Raw genomic sequence first — 14,445 nt, 5'->3', positions numbered from 1 at the left:
AAAAAACATCCTTTCCTGCTGATGATTCTGAGAAAACAAGAAAAAATACAATGCCAGATTTATGACATTATAACCTGAACCTATGTCACTGGAAATAAATAAAGAATCATGATATAATTTGTTTCCTGGTGCTGTTACTGGAAGAGAAAGTTATCAACTTGTGCATTATGAAACTGGAGGCAGGGCCAAATTTGGCTTGTATTCACACCAAAGTAACTTAATTGAAGTCACTGAATTTGCACTAATGTAACTGTGAGCAGAAATTGACCTTTTGTGCCTACTGGAACATAGCCTAAAAGCCACTTGACTTGCTTGTGCTTAAGGCTTGCTCTGCATGAATGTCTACTATTCTACTGGCAGAAAGTTATGTAATATTCATGGTTTAATGGTGCATATTCTACAAATAGGCTGGGTAGATGCCAGCAGGCTACATCCAAGCATTACTACACATTTGCTTTGTTGACCCCTGTATGCATTCAATCACATGAAGTAGTTGCAGCTGGGACTGCAATAAGGAATTCCAACTTCCAAAATGTTCCCACTGCCACTATGCAAATGCTAGCAAAGAGCCTCTGTTGTAATTAGCCTAGATTTCCTTACAATATCTAGTTACAAAGGAGCATCCATGAATATTCATGGCCAATTCATTTGAATTACGAACATTCATGAATAAATCATTTGGCTGAAAACAGGGTACCATATGTTGTGTTTCATGGCTCCTGTGATTTATTCCATAGTGCTACAATTTGTAATATTAGTAGCTATCATAAACTTTATTTTTCAAGCCTTCATTTCCAGCTGTGACCATGGCACTCGGGGGATCAGATAAGCCTTTTCTTATACCCCTGTAAGGTCAGATCCCAGCCTAGATACATAATGTAGATTTACTGCTCTTCTACTACTATACACGCTCATTAATGCTTTTGTAAGGTGCCTTTGTTCTCTTAGTGTATGATACCAACCTCAGACAAAGGGGAAATACAGCACATTCCTGGACTGATACTGAGAAAGGAGATGCAGTGCTAGAACAAGCAGTAGAGCCAACAGTAGCTTGTTATACAACCTTGGAGGCTTTTCAGGATAAGGCTAGATAGAGTCTTGAACAAAATGGTGAAATGAGGAAACGTACAGTAAGAACTGCTGTGATGTTAAAACAGCTGTGAGCTAAGCACATGCAACACAGACAAATGTAAGAAAACAAGAGCAGTACAAAAAGTTACTCATTCTAACAAAGTTCATGCCTCTATTTTTCCCTATGCAAGAAATCAAACATTTTTTATATGGTCTGGTTGATGTACTGCCCTTTAAAGAAGACAAGAGAAACCTTTAATTTTCTCTCTTTATCCCCTTCTTTACAATGTACACAGGTTTTTTTGTGTTTTTTGTTTGTTTGTTTGTTTTGTTTTGTTTTGTTTTTTGTTTTTTGTTTGTTTTTGTCTGGCAATTGGTAGAAGTACTGAGTTAGCAGTGATTTATTTATTTTTTTACACTTTTGCTGGCTAAGTTTGAAGACCAGAGACAACATCATGTTTCAAATGGAGAAGACCAAAAAACAAGGAGACTAAGCAGTCATATACTACAAGTACTTGTCAGCGAGTTCTTCTAAATTGACTGAATAATAAACATGTAATACAGCGAAGACTTTGTAATCAATTTTGAACAATAAAAGAGAACATGTGTTTCTGAATAAAGGATGTCAGCTGTGTGGAACGAAGTGTTCCCTCTAAACTTTATAACTAAGTTTCTCAACAGTACATCAAAGTGAATTTATCTATGCCTTTCTATATAGTTACTTCACTGAAAATAATTTGCTTCCTGATAGGTGCAAAGAGACAGATATTTTCATTAAATGTGATGGATTAAAAAAAAAAAAAGTTGTAAATAAAATGGAAAGATAAAGTTTTCAAACTCTTGCATCAGAATGACTTCAGAATAATGTAAGGTCATATATACATACCCAGGTTATTGGCTTATAGATACTGAGCAGCTAAACTGCTGTAAGAAACACCATATGGAAGTTCTAACTGCTGCCAGGTGTTTAAGCATTATATAAACATATTCTAAGCAGTTTTGGTCATTATCAATGTCATTTCATTTAATGAATGCAAGAATGGAAGGACATTCTACATCTTTAGACCCAAAATATACTGAAAGTAGCAATAGAATAACATTCAGATTTCGGAAGTTCCTGTTTCCCTGAGGAATAGGACATGAATACCACAGAAAGTAGCATTAGATGATCGTATGTATAGTAACTGCCTTAATTGTTCTTCTGAGACTTCTAGAGAAGGAGAAATGTGAACTCATTCCTTGTAGAAACAATATGTACCAAATCACCTATTACCTTGAGTATTCCTTTCTGGGCTGTTTATTTGACTGTGATTCTCTGTCATTTTATCTGGTATTTGCTTTGCACTTTTTGTCACTGTTACAAATGGCTATAAGATGAAAAGATGGTATAAGATGAAAAGCAGTGGAAGAACAAATCAGTATCTTTTTGCAGTCAAGCTTTTTTATGCCTTATGAAATAAGAGCTTACTTTGTAGCCCCTTCTCTAGCTAGTTTTATCAGTACTCTATTTATCTGTAACATTTTTTTTTTGGCAAATGATCTTGAGTGACCCAGTAGTAAAATTCTACTTTCTCAATCCTTTTTTTTCAAAACAGTAACAGTTATTTATTTAAAAAATCAAATCGAGTCAAATCAGGTAATAAAAACTTGTGACATATAAATCTAATATTTTTAATTTTATTTTGTTTTTTATATTTAGTATCTTTGTATATGTAATACTAACTGATTCTGATTATGATAGTTGGACCTGAAGTTATCAATGCTCTCATCTCATAACTGTCCAATGCACATGGACATATTCAGAAGGTGGTAGCAAAAACTAAAGACAGACAGCACAAAGAAGATAATAAAAGAAATCAAAATAAGTGATATATGAAGAAATAAGATAAGTTAGGGAACAAAAACTCCAACTGTTGGTAAACAATGACGCTTACTGTCTAGTGGTTAGGACAGAGATCCACTTGGGATGATTTTCATAATAAATTCCTTTCTAACCAAATTCAGTAGATCTTTATCATTGATGCCTTTAAATGCCTCTGTGCAATAGAAAGAAGATTCTGTATGGCTACCCTGGCCATAAAGTCACAGACATTAAATATCTGGAGAGAATAATACATAATTTATTAGAATTTGAAAAACAACATTAAGGTCAGAAAGTTTTCAAGGACGCTTTTCTGTTTTACATAATCTCCTTTTGGGATTAAAGGATATTCATATGGAAGAGTGGTAAATATGTATACTCTCATAAAGAACTAGAACAAAAATATGTATACAAAAGAAAGCCAAATGAGTGTTAGGAAATCACCAATAAAACAAAATAAATTTGGAAATTCTTTGATCTCCTGTCTGAGTTCACAGAATGTACCTACGCAGAGGTTAGATCCCTCAGCACCTGTTTGGATTAAAAAAAATAAAGGAAAATGAAGAGTATAAAAGTAATGAATAAACAACAAAAAGCCTCTTCAGATAGAAAATATGGATGATAAACAGAAGGAAAGTCTGTCTACATCTTCTTTCTGTGACAACTGGACTGACTGTGAATGTGAAAATAACAGGACAGCTTGCAAGCAGGTTGAATTCAACATGAGAAAGAGCTTCCTATCATGAAATATAGGATCCACTAATTCCAGAAAAGCAAATTTTAAAGAAACCATAAATCTATGAGTTGGAGGAACACAAGTCTGTTACTGATGTTCTTTAGTCTCCTTCACCCTTTTGGAGGAGAAGGTAGAAGAAATATATTGATTTTCCAGAAAGCTGACCAGAAATTTCCTCAGATCTTTAGGAGTCTGCATCATCAGAATTCAATGGCAAAGTATGGTAAGACACTAGAAAAGAAGAAATTAGAAGACTATAATAGAAAATACTAAGGGTAAATATGATAACATTTTAATATTTAGCAGCACTAGAAAGAGGAAAGTACAGAAATGTTTCTGATATTTATTAGAGATAAATGGGCATAAGCTGTTGTAAAGGTAATGCTACATCTTAGGAAAATTTTTCAAATGAGCATTTTAATTCTCTACAACTGGGAAAAAATGACAACCTCATACTGAAACAGAATAATGTAGGCAATCAAACAGGCATGTGGCATCATGCAAATGATTAAAAAGTCTTTTACCAGTGTGTGAAGAAATAAAATCACTTTAAAATGTGTAAAAAAAAAGATATATTCTTTATAGAATCATAGAAATATAGAGACATTTCAGTTGGAAGGGACCTTTAAGCTTAACCTGGTCCAACTCCCCTACAATGTAGATGGAAACCTACAGCTAGATGAGGTGCTCAAAACCCTGTCCAGCCTGACTTTGAGTGTTCCAGGGATGGGGCATCCATCACCTCTTTGGGCAACATGTTTCAGTGCCTCACTTGTCTTACTGTAAAAAGCCTTTTCCTTTCTAGGTCTTTCTGAACGGCATCCTATCTCTCAGATGTGCTGAAGCACCACACAGCTTGGTGTCATCTGCAAATTTGTGTGGGAGCACTCACCACTCGATCCCAATGATGACAGCATTGATGAAGATAGTAAAAAGCTCAGTCCCAGTACTGACCCCTGAGACTCACTGCTCATACTGATCTCCAGCCAGATATTGAGTCACTGACCACCATTTCACTGGGTACAATCTCATAACCTGTTCCTCATTCATTGAACAGTACAAGCATCACTCATATCTTTTCAATTTAGAGAGAAGGATGTCGTGGGGAATCATGTATATGTTGGTAGTAGTTGTTAGTTACTGATTTGTACCTATTAAAACCAATTTTAATTTTTTCATTTTTTCAAGGGGGAGTTATAATCTTTTTGAGATATGAAAAAGAACATCTGGTTACCTCAGTCTGTCTTTCATTCTTTTTCAGCAGTTCCTTAATAATTCTCCCACATATGGCGTTGCTTCACTCCACAACTTTCCCCTCATATATCTGAGAAAATTTTTGCACCTAGAAGTTGAAATGTGGTTAAAGATATTCATTACTCTTATCTAGAACGTCTTCTGAAATATCAAATATGGGATGCTGCTTAGGAGAATTTTTTTTTAATGGAGTCAAGCACTGGAACAGCTGATTAATCATCCGCAAGAAAAAAAACAACAAGCAAACAAACAAACAAAAAAAAAAACCACCAAAACATAAAATTATAAAAGGAATGCTAGGTAGATAATTTAATAAGAATACAAAACTGGAAGATGGGAATTGATATTGTACTGTAGAATGGTTCCTTTTTGAAGCTCCTTTTATTTTCTTGATGCTTTGTTTACCTTCTTATGGTGTGAAGCCAAGAAAAGACCATAACATTCATGAAAAAACTGAGATTAAAACTGAGGATAAATGCGAGCAGGACTAACTGCAAGACTGAGGATGCATGAACTGCAAAATCCCACAGCTAGTTAGAGTAGGTAGAATAGGTAGAATAAATAAATCTGTATTTAGATCCACTAAAACAAGCTGCTGCCATGGGACAGTGTTAAGTTTAGTTATTTGTCTAACAAACCATGGAAATAGAGTTTCTCTCCTGTTGTCATATAGATTTAAGCTTCTTTGTTCAATTATCCAACTGGATTAACAAGGCTGTTAATAACAAAACACAAAAGAGCAAACTGTAGTCTGCCTTCAAGTCATAACATAAAACATGAGCTTATAATTCAGACTGCATTTGTTGTAAATGTGAATACAATTGGATAGAAGCAAATAGTGACTGGAAAACAAGAAATTCATTTCTCTCATCCCATTTATTTTCTTCTTCCAATGTAAAACTGTAGTTTGATTTTCGAAGACGTTATTAATTTTTTCCCTGAAATTAACATGATTCAGAAAATCTGCAATTACTTAAAACCTACAAACAAGGAAAAAATCTGTTGATGAGGTAATATGTTCCTTTAATAACAGGAGATAAATGATACTATGTATTAGTGATCAGAATGCAAATTCATCTGAGGGTCTTCTTGATTCTTGACTTGATTCTAAACTTTCTAATTTCCACCTTACATTGTATGTTAAATGGACCATGATTTATATTGACTCTGATTTAGATTTGGCACTATGCTGGCAAAGAGCCTTAAAAAAGAGCCCTTAACTGGAAGTAAATATATGGCTCAGTGTAATTTAAGAGTATTTTGAGGTCATTTTATACTGGCAGAGTATAAGAAGATATTCAGGCTTCTTGTGTCTAGACTAATGGGGCAAAAAGGCCTTCTACGTTTCTGACAGAGCAAAGATTGATGAAGAACAGCGACAAGCAGGCAGCTCACCTTCACCCCAACACTTAGCATCAGGAGAAGCATCTGAAACAGGCAGCTGGGTCTCCTGACCCTGCGGACAGGAACAAAAACTATGGCTGCTCAAAGCTATGTCAGACTGAGACAGCATTAAATCTGCTCTGGGCACAATTCAGCTGACCCTGAAGATGCTGACTGTTTCTGAGGACAAGGCTGGATTTCTGAGTTGCAAAAATATTCCTCATAACTGGATTGGTTTCCTACTAAAACTGCAATATTAATATGGCTGCTAGTATCGGAACTGCCACTAATAATAATAATGTGTCGTAATCCTGCTGTATTTTTTAAAAATTTACTTTTTTAAATTTTACTTCTCTATGCTGAAGTTATATTTGACCAAGGCACATATAAGATATGACATATAAGATATAGTGAAGATGCATATCTGTAATGCAGCCTTGAGTCATTGTTGGCCTTGTGGATTTTAATTTTATTCTTTTTATAGAAGACAATTCTCAGGTGTAACATCTCTTGAAAATATGTAATATTCAACAAAGCTGTGTCCTTTTATTCCATTGAAATTGAAATCATTATTTCTTCTTATTACCATGTGATCAAATAGCTGTTATGAGTATCAGCAAATAAACATTAAAAAAAAAAAAAAATCAACAGCAAATTGTCAAAACTATTCTAAAGCTGTTGTTCCTTTAAAACATACTAGGTCATCTCAGATAGTGATGTGTCTTTTCAAAATAGACCTACCTTGGTTCTTAAGAGGAGACAGACAGCTCTGCTTTTTCCATCCATCCATATAGAGAAATCTAATAGTCAATTAGATGCATAAGCTTCTAGCTTCATCCTAGGTTCAACAGCATCCTTTTGTGTTTTTATGTCCTTTAAAAATTGATTACAAATGTTCTGAAATATCAGGTTTACTTCAAAAATACACATTTAAATCAGATTGTTACGACTATTTCTTCTTATTACCATGTGATCAAATAGCTGTTATGAGTATCAGCAAATAAACATAAAGCTAGTCAAATACTGTACATATGCTAATAAATCATCTGAAAGAAAGCCCATTCGAATGCTACCACTGCAGCAACACTCACATCTATGCAATAAAAAATGACATGTAATTCACAGCTTAGAACTCCCAACTGCATTTCTTCGCTATTCACAGTCTCATAATATCCAATTACTTTTACAAATGCAATTGCAAAAAGTTACGCCAAACAGCTTTACATGCTTGTATCCACTGAGGATTTGTTATAAACTTGCCAATCTCAAACACGTCCTTAATCTCATTAAAGAGTTATCATTTCACCCAGGGAACCTTGGCAAAATTAAAAGTTAAGTTTCCTCTATGATATGGCTGCTATTACTTGCTTCTTGCATAGAAACTTTTAATGGAGGATCTCAAAGCAGTTTACAAACTTTAATAAATTAAGCTGCTTATCTCATTTGTCACATAGATAAGTGCTATTATCCCTCCTTTGTAGATAGGGAAAAGTGAGGTACAGTAGTCCATGAATTTATTCAGAAAGGTAAGCATTCTGTATAGCAATGCTTAAAGACTGTGACAAAAACTAAATTTCACAGGAAGCTTTGCTATTTAATATCAAAATACTTCCATCATGAATGAACATGAAAAAAATATCAAGTTCAATTCATAATTTGACATCTGATTATGAAATCAAAACATATCACCTTGAGAAAAACACCTTTTAATTCATGCAAAAACATTACAGGGAAGAAGCTGGAAAAAAAGGAAAAATAAAAGGATGAAAAGTCAAGTCACCAAAGCACTCTATCTATCCAAGATTCCAGGAGCTTATACACATCTTCCAGGCCCTTACCCAAATTATCCATACATGAGGGAGGTAAAAAGAGTAGCATACATTTTTCAACATTTATTCTTAAAAACTTCTATGGTTTCAGAACATTGAGAATGGAGTGCTATGAGTTAAGTTACACATTATGTACCTTCATCTTTGTATTTTCCTTTTCAAAGGCGAAAAGTCTTTTGTAAGCTCTGCTGGTGTTTCTGGTCATGCTTTAGATAAACGATATAAATTATGCAATGTCTAGGTCTGTTCAACCCAGGTTCTTACCATCACTAGAATAACCAAAACATAGCGGATATATTCCCCTAAAATGTGAATCAAATCTCTACTTCAGAACAGATATTAAAGTCAACAGCTTTCATACTGAGTTTCCCAAGCACAAGACGCTAGGTGGTGTCACATCTCCTGCCACAATGCAAATACAGTGGCTAATATCTATAGGGAAGGTGCCTGCTGAGATTTTCATGATTCACAAATTAGTCTAGGACTTGAAAAGATTTGTTATGCCTGTTGTAAGCTCTGTTGTTGAAAAAGCAGTTGTATTTTTTTTCTGCAGAAGAATGTTGTCATTTAGATGATAGATTTGGACACCTTTATACGTAAGCCTGAGTTTCTAGACTGCAGACTACTGCATTTTCTTTACATTGGTTACAGATATGTGCTTTTCAAAAAAGCTATTTGGTTCATTTCTGTCAAGGGGATATGGATAACTTCTGTTGGCAGAAGTCAATAGTAGTTTTTCACTGTCTTGCATCAGCTTGAAAAAGCATGGATCTATTTCACAGTTCAGTGGATAATCTTGAGGGGTCCTAAAACTTCACAGCAGGGATCACTAAGGACCAAAGTGCATTGGGTCAGTATCATCCAGAATACATATTTTCTGCTCATGGATTTGCTTAATCTTTTCAACAATATAGTGATAGTTATTTACAGCATTCTGTGCTCCAGTCCAATCCCTGCTCATACAATGTAGACCAATCAGTTGGTTCTCGTGTGGACTGACTCTGCTGACTAAGAAATCTATGCCATTTTTCTGAAAGACAAGACAGCTGAAAGCATGAATATTTCCAATGACCCAATGATTAAATAATAGTATTTATACCTTATCATTTTGATATTTTCTTTAGTGCTTGAAAAGTCTTTCTTTTCCATCATCCAAATCTTTACACAGAAAATATTTGGTTGATGATACTCTTGATATGATGGAGAATACATGCTTTCAGCTTGATGGAGTTAGGAAAATAAAATTTCTTCTTTCCCTACAGTTCTTCAACTGATTGAAATTTATCAGTGCATTGTGCATACCTGTTCCCATGAATACCACACATTACTTTGTTCTGACTTTACTATTGATGTTCTTAACACACAGAAAATGCAAATATTATTTCTTACGTTTTCATCAGCACCATTAGTATAAGAAATACATTTGAAAAGTGCATAAAAATTAACCTGGAGTCTGTTGTACTGTTTGGTCCTAACTGCAGTGGCATTTGTGTTTCTATTCTTTCTCAAACAGAAGTTAAAGCTCTTAACTGTGAGATTATACTGCTTAGTTTGAAAGCTTTTGCGAGCCTCTGTAGTATAATAATTTTACTTTAGAGGGCATGTAATTTTAAGTTCTTGCATAACGCCACACATTTTTATGGTATTACTAAACTTCGTCATTTTATTTCCCTGTGACAATTAAGTGCACACCAATGTTATGGAATTTTTCCCTCCATCACAGCTGAATGAAATTGGAATGGAGTATTATATGGTAGGCTGGGAGTTCTGATCTCTGGAAATGTAAAAGGTTTTCTAGTTCCCTTGTTACTTACCCATTTCACACATAACCAAATCCATCAATTTGTTCATTTTTCCCTTCAGCAACCTACAAGCTGTAACCAAAAAATGTGACAAAAACATATCACTGTGCAGTTCTCATATATTCCTTTTGCTACAGGTACAGCTGACAGTGTTAAAGATAATTAATTTTGATATTTCACAGATCACATTTGCAAAAGTTAATCTGTTCTAAACACTGGCTGCTTGTACAGGCCCCTCCAGGCAGTTAGGGTAAATGTTATCCTGCTGAATTGAGTTAGACAGTGTATGACGAGACCTGCTGCCCAAGGTCAAACTCCAAGCCAGTGTATGTCGAGGAGGTAGCCTGGTGAATAGCAAAGAAGATCCCAAGCATTACCACACATTGTGTAGTATACTACGGTGACAATTTTTGTTGATATTACATGAGCCCATTCTAACCACAGTTGATACCACAGCTCCCATAACACCTCAGAATTCAAGCAGAGAAACAATTATAATTCCATTAAAAATATGTATATATTATTTTTAGCAAAGACTGGGTTTCAATTCTTGTTCTGTTCACAGAGGCACTTATTCTTCTCTTTTTGATAAACCATCTCAAAATATTTTCCTCCCTAATCTGTACAATATTCTTATATTAGTATCTCAGATGAAACATTACAGTTCAAATCCTGCATATTCATATTATTTTTCTTAGTGGGGTGGTGGACTAAATGACTCTTACTTAAAGAAAAGAATATGTCACTTACCTTGTCCTGTGAGGCCAACCAGGTATGTTGTGCTGTCAAATCACAGACACTATAGAAAATGGTACCAAGTCATGCTTACACATTGTTTTTCCATTCATTACCTAGCCATCACATACATTATTCAAAATAATCAATTATACTATAAAAAATAAATAAGGCTATTCCTCTGGGTTGTGTTTGCACCTCCAAACTAGCTAATGTATTGCAGTCTATAACTACCAAAAGAAAAAAAACAAAAGAAAACAAAAACAAAAACAAAAAAAAAGAACAAGTCCAGGGAATATAAGTCTCTTGGGAAATACTCTGGTAAATCATTTTTAAATATATGCTCTGCCTAGGGCTGATATGTATATACATACATACATACATATATATATCAGGAGTTCAGTTGACTATCACAGTTAGAGAAAGAAATGTGAGTCAAAATTGTGGAATCTGATTCTTATCTTACTGCAGTGAATAACCATCAATGTTAAAGGGGTTATAGCATCCTAATAAAAAATAATGGAACAGACAAAAGCCAAATCGAAATTTAGGTTTTATTTTTAGCTCAATCATGATTATAATATGACCCTGGAAATGACTTGCTCAATCCAACTACAGTCACAATATAGAGTAAATATAATAGTAAATATAAATTCATATGAAATACAATTATAAATACTGGTTGTGAAAATTAAGCTTCCTGAATTAAATTCACATAATTAGTTTACAGGAAAAATGAATGCCAGAATCTGATGGCATCTTCTGAGCCTTCAAGTCCATGCCTCTGTTTTGCTGTCAGCTATATACATACTAAAGGGATGCTTAAAACAAGGTTTTTTGCCCATACGGACCATTTTGAATAGTTGTTGCTGAATGTCAGTTTGTCTATGGTTAAGAACACTTTTCTGATTCCCAGCCTAAATTTTCTCTTTGAAAATTTATGAATATTTTGTCTCATATACAAATCAGATTTAGCCTAATTGTTCATAGGTAAGTAAGTAAAAACAACTTTTTTTTTTTTTTTTTAATCTTCCATTTTTCAGGCTGAACAGATATAGCTCTTACAGTTTTCACTGATAAAATGGGGCCTCATTTAACATTCTTGTAGCCCTTCTATATTACTGATAAAGGAAAGAATATTTCCTTTGGATATACCTTACACATTTTGGGTCAGACACTTCCACTTTCACATTATATGGGGATCAGCTAAAATGCTCACACAATTCTCCTCACTCGTTTTCAAATATAGGTCTCCAAGTAAAGCAGGAAATCTTGTTATTAGTGTAAAAGTGCATGACCATGTACACAGCTGTATTAAATTTTCCTCTATTCTGTAAGTCCTCAAGGTCATTTGGTTCTTCCTGTATGATATTTCCATCCCTAATACATATAAGATACCTCTCAACACCATTCCGACTATCAATTAGATTAGTTCATACTTATTTTGCACAAAGACCTTAATGAGAGTATTTAATAAGATTAATCCCAAGATCAGTCTTTGAAGAAGCGACGAGTAACCTTTCTCTTTCCTGAAATTTTCCCTTCTAATAATATCCCTTTTTGTCTCTCTTGACCAATTTTTTTATTCACATTACATTTTTAGTTCTAATCCTTATGTTATCCATTTTAACTAGTAATTTTCTATCTGACACTATATCAAATGATTTACTGAAATTCAGACAGATTAGATCTACTCTGTGTCCTTTAACTAGAAAATCAGTTATCTTATCACAGATAGATATCAAGTTACTACGACACCATCTATCTTCATAAACCTTTGTTATATTATTAACATATTTTCCAATTGCTTTCCTGTCTTTAATTATTATTATCCTCAAAATATATTTAAATAATTTTTGCAATATACAATAAGGCTGCTAGAGCAGTAGCAAAGTGGCCATCTTATTTTCTCCTTTGTTTTATACAGGATATTCGCTCCCTCTCACACCACAGGAAAAAAAGAAAGTGCTCCAAGAAAAATGTGCGATGTACTACTTTTTAAATCTAAGTTCATCTGCTGACCAAATAGTTTCCTCATTAAATAATATTTATATGTATATGTCCTGTTCTTGAAATTTGCATCAAAGTTTTGAGTTAAAATCCTCCCATCTTTCCACATATTGTACAAGTTTCCAAGAAGCCTTCAAGGCTGTATACTTACCCACATTTAAACTAAGTTAGGTATACTGTTTCATACTGCTGTAATTGTCCATTGCTCCTCAAAATGGCATGCAAATTCCTAAATCACTTACGTGTTTTTCAGACTGTGACATACAACTTCTACTTGTCCAGAAAGAAGCAAATTTCAGTTGTACTAACCTACCTCCTTTGTAGATGTTGATGTGCTACTTAATTTGTATATAAGAAAAGAGATTGTCAGATGAAAGACTCCATTAATATTCAAATTAACAATTGATTTATCAGATCTTTCACCATCTAGTGATTGTTCCGCCTGTCAGCCACACAACCATGACTGAAGATATGACACAAGGCAACTTCTGTAAATGGCTAATCATTGTCTTCAGGGAGTTTTCCATCAACATAAGGGAAAACACTGTTCCAAGAACTCTTTGCTCAAAACTGGACTGGAAATTTTGAAACACTTTCTCAGAGTATTTATAGTATTTTCTAATTCAGAACAGGCCTAGAATCACTTACCAATAGGCCACTGATCATTTGTAAATATTGTGTATACTTAAAAAATAAACCAGGAACCTTCTAACTGAGGAACAAAATGTTTTAAAAGAATTATTTTGTCTAATAGTTTATTTCAGAAATGTTATATTAGTTGACTGCATCATAGAAAATTATTTTCCTGCTTTGTATCTCCATGCTCAACTGCAGCCTGATTTGACAGACTGAAGCAAAGGTGCGACGTGGGAATTTTACAACCAAACAGACTTGAGTGCCTATTTTGGATTAGTTACTTAATTAGGAGGTTAAAGATAAGAAAAATTAGATAGACTTTGTCCTGTAAAATTAGATAGACTTTGTCCTGTACTGTCTCATAATTTCTATCTTTACACCATGGTATACATAAAGGTGTATTTTTTTCTGAAGAAATTTATTTATGGATTAAAATATTCAAGAGTCTTGATCCAGCAGAGTATATTTTGTACTAAGCTTCAAACACACACCATCTGTAGCTCTGAAGTCACTGATATTATTTCTGTAATTTCTTCTATGGACCAGTGAGAGCATTTAAGATACAAGAGTCGTTACTGTTGCATATTGCATTAATCAATTGGAAAATGTTCTACTTTATGAAGAGTTTTACTAAAATACTTTAAATGGATTTTTCAGCTGAAACTGAAGGCTAAGAAGGCAAACCTTTACTATGCATACTATATTACTTCTATTAAAATGCTCTGAAGAACATGTATTTCTAGTGACCTGTCTGCAGGCATCTTGCTGAAAAATGTCACAATTAGCAGCAGACTCCTACTGAGGGTTTGATTGCACAGTAAGGAGCGAACAGTAAGCACCTCTGGAAATCTGACTTTAAGTGAAAATGTCTCAGTTGTTTTCAACTTATTCCCCACTGAGCATTTTTCCATATCACAACATCATCACTCAATTTCTCAAGATGAGCATGGCAGTTCCTATGGCATTGAGCACGAAGAACAGAGGGGGATATGACCCAGATCAATCCTTAGGCATCACAACGAATGACATAATCATACAGGAATTAATGCCTTGTAAAAGAAATGAAAATTGACAAAGAAGTAGTCAGACATCTGGGGACAAGTGAAAGACAAAACAGTTACCATGACT

This window comes from Meleagris gallopavo, chromosome 2, assembly GCF_000146605.3.
Source record: "Meleagris gallopavo isolate NT-WF06-2002-E0010 breed Aviagen turkey brand Nicholas breeding stock chromosome 2, Turkey_5.1, whole genome shotgun sequence".
Classification (NCBI taxonomy): domain Eukaryota; kingdom Metazoa; phylum Chordata; class Aves; order Galliformes; family Phasianidae; genus Meleagris; species Meleagris gallopavo.
The sequence above is the reverse complement of the archived record's forward strand: the minus strand, read 5'-3'. Positions refer to the sequence as shown.